Below are 13,781 nucleotides of genomic sequence, written 5' to 3'. Positions count from 1 at the left end.
TACGACTGTACAGGTTATATGCCAGTTGTGCATTTCATCTCAAATGTGCGTCAGTTTATATATACTGTGACAGTAAGAGGTTATATGTCGGTTTTATTTTGTGAACTACGTCTGTAATAGTTCCATCCACCTGCTTATTTTCAGGTTACTATGTTTCCTTCACTTTGTAGAGATGAACAATGCCAACGTCGTTGATGTTTCTAGCCCTCCTTTGCTTCAGCAGCCAACCAAACCTTTTCTTTAGACGATATAATTGGACCACTTGAGGATCTGTTATCTAAGAAACAAGTATTTTTTTTCTGCAATTTTTCTTTGTCATGTGTTTACGTTATCAAAACAGTTTCTTTTTATTAACAACACAACGTTGGTAATTACACCGTCTTATGTGATTATTTACTTCGTTTTGTTTGTTGGCGACATATCATGGTAATTTCATATTCCTTTTGTTTGTTGTCAACGTATCATGGTAATTTTTAGAACTTATTACAAGCGCATGGTTTACAATTATAGTCATCATCTCATATCGCTCATGTGTTCATGGCTTGGTATGTAGCTATACATTGTCTCGATGGTTTTCTCAATGAAGTAGCTACACATACAGAAACTTATAAGACACACCAAGACACACGGACCACCTGTACCATCGTATCCGCTGCAACGCGCGGGTACCATGCTAGTAAAGATAATATATGGAGTTTAGTAATCTATACTCCATTAATAAGCAAACTACCCACCCCTTTTTAACACCTCTACCTTTAAAATGTCTTTTATGCCCTCTTAATTTACACTACCTTATTTTTTCTCTATCACGCTCATTACACACACATACGTTCATCCGATTTTTGATTTTCTCTCCCTCCCCCCTTCTTTGATTTTCTCCCCCCATAAACACCATCCACCACCGCCCCAAATACCACCATCCACCGCCGCAATCCACCTTCTATGTACGCTATCCCCCATAAGCACCATCCACCACCGCCCCAAAAACCACCATCAAACAACCATCCACTGCCGCCGGCTTATTTTTTTTTCTTTTTCATCGCCGCCGCCCCACAAACCACCATCAAACCACCAGCTTTTTTTTCTTATTCCCCGCTGCATCGCGCGGGTATAACACTAGTCTTTATATAATTATACTCGTACAAGTACAGTGTTTATATAATACCGGTATAATGTGTCAATTGATTATATATGGTTTTTCCTTTTCATTCGTAGTACTTTCATAGATTGTATTTGTTTATTCTTCTTTGAATAAATTACAAAATACCTTAGACCATGGATCGAAACGAATGTATATTATGTGACTTTTCATGCATCGGTTTTGTATCTACTTGTGCTCTTTCGTGTATTAGTTTTATTCATATTGATGATAATCTAATGGGCAAGATCATATTCTATTTTGTTTGACCTAAATAGTTGTTTTACAAAAACTAACCTCTATATATAAATCTAGATAACATAAAAAGCAAAATCTTTTTTATTCTTAATTAAACAATAAAAAAAAATTACAACAACTTCATAGATAAAGAAGTAACGAGGGAAAATATGCAAGGCGGGAATAATGATGATCGTGGGCTCAGCGATGACATCTTATACCACCCTGCATTTTTCATTCATGCTATATATTAATTATCATCCTAACTTTTCCAAAGATATCTCTCAAGTCTCAACACAGTTGCATGCATTGTCTGGATTGCTTCAATTTAAGAATGCGTTAAGAAAAATAAAGATAGGAATATCATAATATGAGCTTCCTTTCGCTCAACAATAGACATGCTGTTAAAGCTACGTGTTCCGGGCTGAAACCATATTTATGTTTACGATTTAAAAGTATACTATTTGTTTTATAATCCAGTCATCCAGAGTGATTAATAATAGGGATTAATCACGGGAAGATTAACGTATTTTCCTATTTGTACACGGTTGCCCATTATACTTTTTTATTGATAAGGTTTGCCTACAAACTTTTTTTTTTGTACACGGTTAACCCATAGTTGACCGGTTTACCGGTTATAGTCGGTAAATAAATCTGACATAGATTCACAACGACAGGTTTAATCTATGAATGACTATTGTACTTTTCCTTTTGTATATGGTTGGCCATTGAACTTTTTTAATTAATTTGTATTACCAACAAACTCTTAAAATTTATACATGATTGACCAAATTCTTCAAAACTGGTTCTTTCTCATACTCAAATCTCCAAAACTGCTTCTCTCTTTAAAAAGAAAACTCAAAAAATTTAATAAAAAAAATTCCAACAATTATATACATAAGTAGAAAATGTTTGATTTAGAAATTTATCTCATTTGGTTGACAATCTTTTGGGTTTTTTTTATTAAAATTTATGGGTTTTCTTTTTAGAGAAAGAAACAATTTTGAAAATTTTAGTATGAGAGAAAACCAGCTTAATTAAAAGTCCACGTGGTTGCCACGTCATTAAAAAGGGTGATTACCGGTAATATGAGTCAACCGTGCATAAAAAAAAGTTTCTGAGTAAACCTAATCAATAAAAAAATATAATGAGCAACTGTGTACATATGAGCGTGATTAATCCCTTAATAATATTATGATTGAAAATCATGTTATTGCAATTATACATATACTAGCTAATCAACCCGGGTTTGACCCGAGAAAACCCGGGTCTTTTGATTAACATTCTGCAAACAAAAGATATATATATATATAGCTGAGTACATTAATAGAGTTGAATAAGAAGTCTAGTAAACATTAACAACCAAGCTAAGGCATAACAATCCGCAAATCTTTTGATTGCTGACTGCCTAAATGTTAGTTGTTTAGCATAACCCTTGCGGCAGTTTCGTTTTCCACGAAGTTGCCAATCCTGAAACTACTAAAAGATTAAATACATTGACATACAGGTTACTCGGCTGATACATGTAGAAATACCAATAAATTTTATTTTGATAACAAAATCAAAGTTCAAAAAAAATTAGATAATAATGTATACAACTATAGTTTGTTTGATATCATAAATCTCATCAAATCCAAAATAAAATATCTATATTTGATCAATCTATTGCAAAGCCCAGATAGAAGAGTATGAATTTACTCATATGACCCAACATACCCGATAGATCCAAATTTTCATTCTCATCCAAAGGACCAATTCTCTTCATATATTCAATAGCATGTTGAACCTACAATCAAATAGATATTCAATGATAAGATACTCTGTGAATTTGCAGAAATTATAAGATTTTAGCAAACAGAATGAGAACTTGATAATGTCCTTTATAAACTATAAAACATGATAAAACTATGTAAAAATAAAGTGAGCATTCCGTTAGGGCTCAGCCGCTCAGGTGACTGCAAGACTTGGGTATAAAAAAAATATCCAGAAATGCTTCCAAGATTCAAACGTTTAACTCGTAGACAAAGGGATTGTAAAGGTGTTCTCTCAATATTTTTGGCAATCGATAATCAGCAAAAGAATCATACACACATCTAGGATATTGATGGTAACACTCTCCAAACACAACCAACTCTTCCTCTTAACTTAATGCCCAATAATAACAAAAAAAAAAAAAATTGATGCCGCTTAGCCACTGTCCAGTCTTGTATGGCTTTCCATGCCAATTACAATTTACATGAATGCTTAACTACATGTCAAATTAATTTTGACATACTACTTATTACATTTTATTTTTTCTCTCAGTATTCTTACTACATTATTCATATAAATCTCATCAAACATGAGTCAACGTCAACCAATTACATTATCCCAATCCGCATCCAAGAATGACATAAATCAACATCCAACACGGATGGTGACAGATACTGATATGATCCTATTGGATCCATATACAACCCTAGGCATAGCAAACTTCAATAATAATTAGGCAGAGCTTAAGAACCTCTCTCTAACTTTAGATTTGATTCCCTTGTAAGAAAGAAAAATTAAACATAAACTACACCTTCTATACTTAAAGAATTCTCAAAATCAAAGTACCGAAAGAAAGATGGGATAAACCAAAAATGGAAGTAAATAATTGATATATTATTTCTTCTCAAACAGACGATCTAGAATTGATACTAAAAGAAACTCACTTGTTTAGGAGAAACCTTGGATATCCCAAAAGAAAGAAGGCAAGGAGTATTGTTAAGTGCATATGCGATGCCCATTTGGCCTTGCCACAATCAATTACCAAAACCATATCATGAATTGTGATACTGGTTTCAGCAATATTCGTAGCCAACACTATCTTCCTCTCCCACTATCTGCCTTTTCAAATATTAACCTCTGAACGCATACCAAATAATGAATCAGAAAAAGCTGGTAAGTAAGAATCTAAAAGGATAGAGGAATTTAATTATGGATATACAGACTACATGTCAGAAAATTAAGATGGTAGTAGTAAGCAAAGACTGGTAAGCGTTTAGTGAAACCGATTTTAGCACCAAAAACTCAGATTAACACCTCAAAAATAATGTGATTTATTTCAATTCACATTGTGAGACTGCTCCAATCTAGCATATGATTCAAGTAGCAGAATAATTCACCGGATATAGGAATAAACTGAACAAAATAAGCTCAACCATATAGGAGTAACATATATCTTTAGTTTTCCCTTATTTCAGGAATTTAAAGTGAGTGACTGCAGATGCTTATTCGGATGAAGAAATAAATCGCACAAGTCATGCATTAATGAATCAAGAAACAAAAAAAATTCACCTTAGCAACATGTATTGATCACAAGTATTTAAATAAAGATGATACCATGGATATCCATGGATTGAAATTCAAAAACCCTAAAAGCGAAAATTTAAAAAATAAAACCCTAAATAAAAATGATACCATGGATAATACATGATCTATGATCGTCGGCCTCCCTAGATCTGCAGAGTGAAAAACGATCGTCAGCCTCCCATCAGTAGGTTGTTGAAAGATGATGTAAAAGCAATTGTTATTTGATTCCTTTATAAAAAAAAAATTATTTGATTCATTGTAATTTGTTGTATGATAATGAGTCCACTACTAGAAAACATGCCTTTAATGACACCGAATGCGTGTCATAAAAGGGGTCAGATGACACGCTTTTTGGTGTCATAAATCGAACCGTCATAAAGCTTTATTACACGCATTTCGCGCGTCATGAATTTATGACACGCTTTTACGACACACTTTTATGACACTATTTTATGACACCATTTTTGCGTGTCATGGTTCAATTATTTTTTTTTTAAAAAATATTTTTTATAAAATTGCTAATATCCACACATTAAATTATAGTTAATCTCATAATACAGATAAATACTCAAATAGCAAAAGAGCGCATTTCATATATATCAAAACAATTTGTTTCATACAACCACAAGTTATTTAAAAACCGAACACAAATTGCAGTAAATCAAACATGTCTAACCTACGTCGTGCAGAAACCTCAAAATCACCCGGAAGCCTGGGAAATTGCTCATTATATCTAAGTGCTAATACTGCACCTCTAACCTGCATATTATATTAAGAAATTAAGCGTGCCACAGGAAGACAGAAGCCTCAAAGATCATCACAAAAATAGAAGCCTCAAAGATCATCACAAAAATACTACGTACTGCAAGTTCCAGAATCGAGAGCATACCCTCCCATATCCACACTGAAAGTTCCAGAATCGAGCATTTTCTGTTTCTCTTTGGATTTCATCAACTCTCTGTAAAAACAAATAAAGGTGTTTAAAAAACCGTAACTTTACAAACTATCTAGCTATCAAACTGTTCGGTTAAGGTATCTGAATTCAGTTTGTGAACAAGGTCAAGGTACAGAGTAAGTTGGGTCACAGAATTTGAAAACAGAAATACTGTGTTGTTAAAACCTTATTTCCACTAGTTCCATGGAAATATTGCTAAATGCTATCAGCTACTTTCCTATTTTGCTTGCACTTTCTAGTTTAAAATTAATTCCAAATTTTGGATAATACTATGACTTGCATTTTTTTTATCACGGATATAAATTTCGAATTCTAATGGAACACAAGGCAAATCATCTTCAAATATGATATCCATAGCTGCAGATATGTATAAGGTTAAACTAAAGCAGGTATGCATAGAACATGTTTCATTCATTAGATCTCTGTACTATACGATAAAATTTTAATTATCTTATCTTACTTATTTTTGAATCTTCTCTCTAAGTGAACAATTAGTGCCATCAGCAAACTTTGGGAGGTGAAAACCTTAAGATATTGAAATTATACGAAGAGTCGAAGACTTTCATGCTTAAGATCAAAGCGCATCAAAATAATGTCATATGGGGTGGAAATACTCACCCGCAACATTTACCTTGAAGAAAAACACCAAGAAGAAAAAGTTTCGCTGCTCTTACTAGTGCTTTCCATGTGGCTTCGTATCTGTTTTGAACTTTCTGATGCTATAAGAAAGAAAAGAAAAAGACTTCAGCTTCAGTTACTATCATTATGAAAACACATATATAAGATACATATTGATCGATCTATACATTTCGCACTAACAGACTTTATAACTGATACTATAAATCGTCGTTTGGCCGCCTACCACCACCCCCAGAAACTACCTAAAGGAGGATGATTGCCAGACCAACTTGAGAGAAAAAGTCATATGAGGTAACATAATTGACATGTCCAGGGTTGAAAATACATTTCACATTATAGCATTAATTACCTTGTATACAATCGCAAGAGATACTCCATCAACGAAAAGAAACATAGGCATGACAAAGTCTGCTAAGTGTAGACCATTCTACAGGGCATGTGAAATAGCCAGTAAACTAGAAGCCGCATAATCCACTAGCACCATAAGCTGAAAAAAACAGCAAACCATGAATTAACTGTCCATTTTACATCCCTGCAGCTTTGAAATCGAAAATTACATTCACTAAATTCGACTTGCTTAATGTTACATCTCACCAAATGAGAATACATGGTCCATTTATTATTGAACCCATAGAGATCTCATACACTCATCTTTACATGTAAATCAGATTGTCTATCCATGCTATGGTGATTGATTCAGAGAAAACAACACCATATGAAGTCTGATCTAGAGTTCCATACCTGCTATATACTGATCAAAGTCAAAGATGAATACAGGAACACGAACAAAAAACAGCAGGTATACGGCAGTGAGAGTGGTACAGTTTTTCGTTTAGGTGTACGAATACTTATATAAAATATTAGCTAATAGAGTCGCTGCAAATGTTGAACCACAAAGTCGCAGACCAGGTAAGTGAATAAGGACTTTCAATTAAGTGGAATTGTTAATTATAAACAGTCAGGAAAGAAACTAGGATAGTTAATAACCTGAACGTGATGGTGGGGGAGGTGGCCTCATAGTGGGGCTGACGAGAGGAGGCAGAGTTGGGACTCTGAATCAAATGCATACATAATAAAAGCAATATAAGTAAAACCATTTGAACATAATGATAATAACAATAACGCGACTTTCATATACTTGATAGTTTTAGGCTTTTAACAACAAAAACAACGAGAGACGGATTTGGCCACACAAGATAAAAACTACTAATAAGAGAATTTCACTACACAGGCATGAAAAAGAACTGGCCTAATAGCAAACGAACCAAAACTCAAACAGTATATTGTAGTCCACTGGCTAAGCACATACATATACATTATACATACACTGATTATATCTTTTTCCAATGTGAGCTGTTTTCCAAGAGGCATATCTGAATTTGATACATTCACTAGACAACTGGCTTTAGCCTCGTTACGATATTTCATAGTAAATTTATTAGTAAAAACACCAAAATCAAAACAATATTAATATATAAATGAGTAATTCACCTAACCTAATCAGTAAATGAGTAAAATTGATACAAAATGACATAAATTCAACTTTTTTAGTAACAAGCAGACTACACCCATTATTCATCCTATTGGACAAAGTGAAAGCAGATTACGTAAGTTATTAGTGGACTGAACAAAGAATTAGCAGTGTGTATTTTCATTCAGGCATTAGATCAAACACTTTGTCTACAATTCACTTATGAGATCGATAATATGACATATATGTTTAATCATATACTCTACCTATACATTACACACACACACACACACACAGATATATATATATATATAACAATGTTTAAGCATGAAATCTACAAATAGAAAAACTTACAGTGATCTACAATGAGCAACAACGCAAAAAACGACGGAGAGCTGATCGCGACTGACGGAGACCGACGGCGGGTGACAGCGACGGAGATGTACGGGATCAAACGGCGCGCGACATAGATGTACAGATCCGATGGTGAGCAACGTTGAGAGAGAGACGAAACTAAGATTAAAGTTATTTTTCTGAGATTGATATTATATCTATATTATATATATAAAAGAACGACGGCAACAACAATCATAAAATTAGCCTGATATTGAAGTTATTTTTTTTGAGATTTAATCATAAAATCCATAAATAGGAACACTACCTCGCTCTCTCTCTCGATTTTGGGGGAAATATGGATTCAATTTGAACACTTAGGTAGCATTTGCTTCGTGGAATGTTTTTCAAAATCATGAATTTGATGGAATGAAATTTAATGGAATGGAATTAAAATCAGTCAATGTGTTTGGTTTACAAAAATATAAAAGGAATGTTTTGTCATAATTGTTAAAATGACATATTTGCCCTTTTTCTTTATATACAGAAGTAACAAAGTTCATTTTTGATAAAAAGCAAATTCCCATTTAATCAATAATACTTTCATTCACCAAACATTTATCTCCCTTTTCCTTTTTATCCCAGCCTCCCTTCTTTTATTTTCCGGTCAAAAATTTCCCGACCACATCACCAACCTCCATGGCTACTTGCTTGTTAGCTATCAATTAACCTAAAAATAGTCAACTTAAAGATTGTCGCTAGTCGTGCCTTAGGTCGCGTTTGCCAACCACCGCTTCATTTTTCCGGCAACGAAATTGGCAAACACCGTTGTCCTCCATTAAAATCGACCTACAGCTAAGCGCCATCTTTTTTTTTTTTTCTATTAGGATTTTTGTTACATATTCCCAATTTATTCTTTTATATATAACAACATATGCAATCACCATCTAGCTATAAATTTTAAAAATACTATCTTCGTAAAAATCTCATGTTTGAGATTACTTCAACAAAACATTGAAAAAGTTTATCATGAAAAAATTCGAAAATGAGTAGTTATGACCACATATATATTTTAATTTTATCCAAGAATTCATCATTTTTAAAATATAATAATAATAATAATATAATAATAATAATAATAATAATAATTAATAATTTTTATTATTATTATTATTATTATTTATTATTATCATTATTATAAAGTTTTTATCATCGATGCTCAAAATTTTGTGGATTATATTTTGGCTAAATGTGGGTATTATAGTCTTTTGAAGATAAAGGTTGCCATGGAATCAAAATCCACCCATATTACCTAAGGAATGACAATTCGGTGAATAAAGGAATCTTCCCATTCCATAGAATTTGATTCATTTGAAATTTTCCAACCAAACATACAAATGGAATGGAATTAGATTACAATTCCATCAGATTCCTTCAAAATCCACGAACCAAACGCGCCATTAGGGTTGTTGATTCGGGTCTTTTTTGGATCAGCAAATATATATGTTTTTTTAAAAAAAAAATAGAAGACGACCCTTTAGGATGACACGCAACGAAAATGTATCCCGTGTTACATTACATTTTCTGACACTAATAATTGCGTGTCATAAATCCTTTAGATTTCATAAATTATGACAGTATTTTTATGACACACATTTTTGCTTGTTATTAAAATGTGTGTGTCATAATTTTGGTGTCATTAAAGGCTATTTTTCTAGTAGTGGTCTTTATTTTTCTTGTAAACTTTTACGGGAATTTTTTGGAATAAAGGGGAGCCTGCCACCTGTTAATTTTTTAAATAAACTTTAAGTTGGAACCTTGTTTTATTAGGAAGAGAGATGGCTGAGTGATCTACATTTCAACTATTATGTATACACGTGTCATTTTATGTTTATCCTTACAAGAGCATTTAGAGCGCTCTCTTAACTATTAATCCATCATTAGCTTTTGTCGATGTTACATTAGAAAATCCCTTTCCGCCACATCAAAAACTCACCATTAATCTCTACCAACCTCCGCATTGTCACCACTAGTCTATCATCCACAACTTATTAAAGTTTACATTTTTAACCATATAAACTTTTAAAAATTGATATCGCACATTTTATAATGTGTTATTATGTGATATTGGTCCCATTTTATGTACGAGCAAATTCATGAATTTTGATTTTATTTTGTTTGAATTGATGTTGTGAGAAAACGTACGACAAGTACATCAGCTTTGTGTAGTGGCTGGTGTTGGCAATATCATAAATGAATGATTATTTAGAATTTACTTATATTAATTGATTTTCATTTTGTTGCTCATATATGCGATTTGTTATTTGTTAAAGTGATTTGTTATTTGCTAAAGTAAAAGATTTTCATTTTAACATATATATATATATATACTAGAGTGAAGACCCGTGCGTTGCACGGCTAAGTATGCAGTTGGAATCCACGTCTATTTTTCAGGATTTGAGAACCTGTTGATGCAAATGATAAGTAATTATCAACTGATAACCAAGTGAATTTAGACAACTCATCTAACGGAATATTTAGACTAATCGATTGATAGAAAAGTTAGATACGTATATCGATAGATTATAAAACAATTATATCAAAAACTTTAGGGGTTGACCCCGTATTAAATCTTTGGATTCTTCTTAAAGTCGTGCTTTTGCTTGATAGCTCATCTGAACCAAATAACTGCCAATGGTCTAAACCGGTTGCAATTTAGCATATGAAGAATAGGAGGGACATCGAACTAATTTCATTCTGTTAACATTTAACCAATACAAATACCAACATCTAAATTCTATAACTTTAAATCAAAAAAATGGTTCAATGCAAGTGGAAGAAGCAGGATGAAACCATAATCTAAAACTGGTTGAAGATTTAACCAACTTAACCCCTTAACTACTTTGTTTCCATGGAAATTGAGATGGAAAAAGAGGAGCAGAGCATACATTACTGAAGGATCGGTAAATGGGTTTGAGTAGTTGGGTAAAACCCACAAGCTTAAATTGCTTCTTATTGTTCATAATTCGAACAAACATTACCCTGAACTACTTCAACTTGCATACCAAGTACTATTTGGAGGTGGCAAAAAGGTGTTCAGGTCATAAACTTGGGTCAACGTATATAATCATCACCGACCTCAATACCCATCTCACCAAGACTTATACTATGAGTTCTTTTACTGCTTTTTGGGATCATATTTGACCTCGAGGTGACCTTATGGAAGACAGCTACCTGGGTGTACCTTTACCAACATACATCAAAATGACGGTAGTAACCAGGATTGACTATCAACCTAGTCTAATTAAAGGTCACCATAAAAACAAAACAAAAAAACTTCACATTCCAGAAAGGTATCGTCCCAACCAATAAAATTGAGTTTCAAAATAAAAAATGATGAAATTTAAAAACAAATATACAGGTGGATAACATACTCATCTTTTAGCAAGCAAGTGGATTCCTACCTTACGTTGTAGATTGACATCTCGTGATTCCTCCCTTAGATATAGATTGACTATACATATCAGGTCAAACTCTTAAAAAGAGTAGAGCATAAATACGTCTTGTTTTTTAGTTATGAATTGATTAACTATTGAATGGATAAGTTGAGGTTATGTTTGATCTCAACAAGACCAATGGGATGAACGGAAGAAACATATTGTCGAAAGTTTAATTGTTGGGTAAACCTCCTAAATCACTTTAGTTTAAAAAAAAATACTTGAAATCCAGATACCAATGATCATATTTGACATACTATTTTTTTTTTAAATATAAAACTGTCTCAACCAGTCAGAAACCACCTACCCTTATCAAAGTATCCATTTTTGATCCAACCCATTTTGACCCCATTGTATAACCCATCTGACCCTCCCTTTTCCCCCTTACATAGAACTTAGTATACTCGGCAAACGACGGGAAGATGCTATTTTATACAGATATGGGATAGTTGATTCTCTTGTATAACATGCATGAATCATTACCATACTTGGTGAAGGCTCTAGCGGGTGTACTGTTCTGTTTGAGCCCTTCATACTTTTTTTTTATGGCAATGTTTGTGACTGATCTTATCAAAGCCCATGACTGATAAGTTCACATTGTCTAGAATTACCTCCCCTGGAGTAATTTGGTTTGTATGTTGATTAATAAGGGCCTTCATCAGCTTCCATTAAGACATAAACGAACTGTTTGGAAACCAGCAAAATTATTAACTTTCAGGATTGACACCTACTAAGAAGATGTCCGTACTTTAACACTAAAGGGTCAAATTTTATTATGATGGCACAAAAATTTTTAAAGGACCATGTTCAGCTGTAACATAAAGTAGCATATGGTTGTGGCTCCCATGTTGGCCTTTGTTTCTTGGTAACTTTTGCTAGAAAAACTTACCTTCACGTGATAAAATACGCGTGTATCTCTGTCAGCTAATTTATTACTTCGTCGACAAACAGGCCACCCAATGAAATATAGCACTTTATCTAACTAATTTTCGCCAAACGCAATCTCATTGACAATCAGGCCACCCACCAGGGCGTTTTCTTAATACCCCTTGCCTTTTAAATCAGGTTAATATTTGATAATGATAGTAATAGGAAAGATTGTGTGTGTTTTTCTTCAATGTGGGCTTTCTTGTGATTAAAGAAAATAGAACGCAATGTCATTGACAATGAGGCCACCCACCAGGGTGTTTTTCTTAATACCACTTGCCTTTTAAATCATGTTGATATTGATAATGATAGTAATAGGAAAGATTGTGTGTGTTTATCCTCAAAGGGGCTTTCTTGTGATTTTAAAGAATTATAGAAATTCAGGAGATTTTTCGGATCATGTGTTGTTTAGACACAGCGGGTGGTGCGTATGTGTGTGAAACCAATATATTCAAAATGAAAAATGAATAAAAGTCACTAACCTTAGGAGCACCTAGATTTCGTTCACTGGAAAGTCCCTGCATATTTTGATGGGCTCGATAAAAAGCCATGAAGATTATGCCATCCGAGCTCATATGTTCCTATCACAAGAATTTCAGATAAAAATTTTGTTAATCCGGGCCTGTAGCTTATACTTTATAATAATCCCTCCGTTCAACAACATAAGAACATGTTTCTCTCTCTTTGATGCAAAATAAAGCAGCTAAAAACTTTTAAAACTAAAGTGTTTTGGTAACATTAGCATATACAAAGCTCAACTTAATTTACATAAGAGGCAATGGGCAGGCCAACATTGTTGGATGAGGACGCATAACATGTACTTTATGGCCAAAACTGAACGATCAGGTCAAGTAACCCATAACACTATTCTAACGATGAAGTATGAAGTGACGTAGGCATTACACATTAAAATATAGTTCCATAGCAATGCATGATTAAAATGTCAAATCTCAAAGAAACTAACCATTTGCTGCAATTGTGCCAAGCCTTAAGCATTACGGCTCACTTTTGTGTTGTAACTACCAAATTTATCAAGTATCAAGTTGTCACGTATGATATCCCTGCAAAGTTGGAAAAATATACATCATGCACTTGTATAACGGGATGTAAAAAGAAAGTGTTGTAATAACCTATGAATATAGTTATGTTTATGAAAGGACTCAATTAGCCCAGAACAGTTTCACCTACATAAGATCTAGCTTCATTTTCAGTTATCATATCCTTTCACAATAATAAAGTTATCATATG

General features: G+C 33.3%; 1 long non-coding RNA gene across 6 annotated transcripts; it reads right to left on the bottom strand.

Moving 5' to 3' along the window:
* Positions 1–2,908: 2,908 nt before the first annotated feature.
* Positions 2,909–8,462, bottom strand: LOC122579212. Of its 6 annotated transcripts, none has more exons than XR_006320612.1 (10): positions 8,131–8,459; positions 7,293–7,357; positions 6,863–7,046; positions 6,655–6,792; positions 6,285–6,385; positions 5,601–5,669; positions 5,388–5,470; positions 4,820–4,860; positions 4,072–4,264; positions 2,909–3,161 (listed from the first exon to the last, which is right to left on the bottom strand). It is a non-coding gene; the product is annotated as an uncharacterized LOC122579212 (long non-coding RNA). The 6 variants fall into 6 exon arrangements; XR_006320610.1 differs by having other exon boundaries at positions 6,900–7,046; positions 8,131–8,458; XR_006320614.1 differs by having other exon boundaries at positions 5,575–5,669; positions 6,655–7,046; positions 8,131–8,462.
* Between the last annotated feature and the right edge of the window lie 5,319 nt (positions 8,463–13,781).

This window comes from Erigeron canadensis, chromosome 8 (assembly GCF_010389155.1).
Source record: "Erigeron canadensis isolate Cc75 chromosome 8, C_canadensis_v1, whole genome shotgun sequence".
Lineage (NCBI taxonomy): Eukaryota > Viridiplantae > Streptophyta > Magnoliopsida > Asterales > Asteraceae > Erigeron > Erigeron canadensis.
This window is presented reverse-complemented; position numbering and strand designations above follow the sequence as displayed.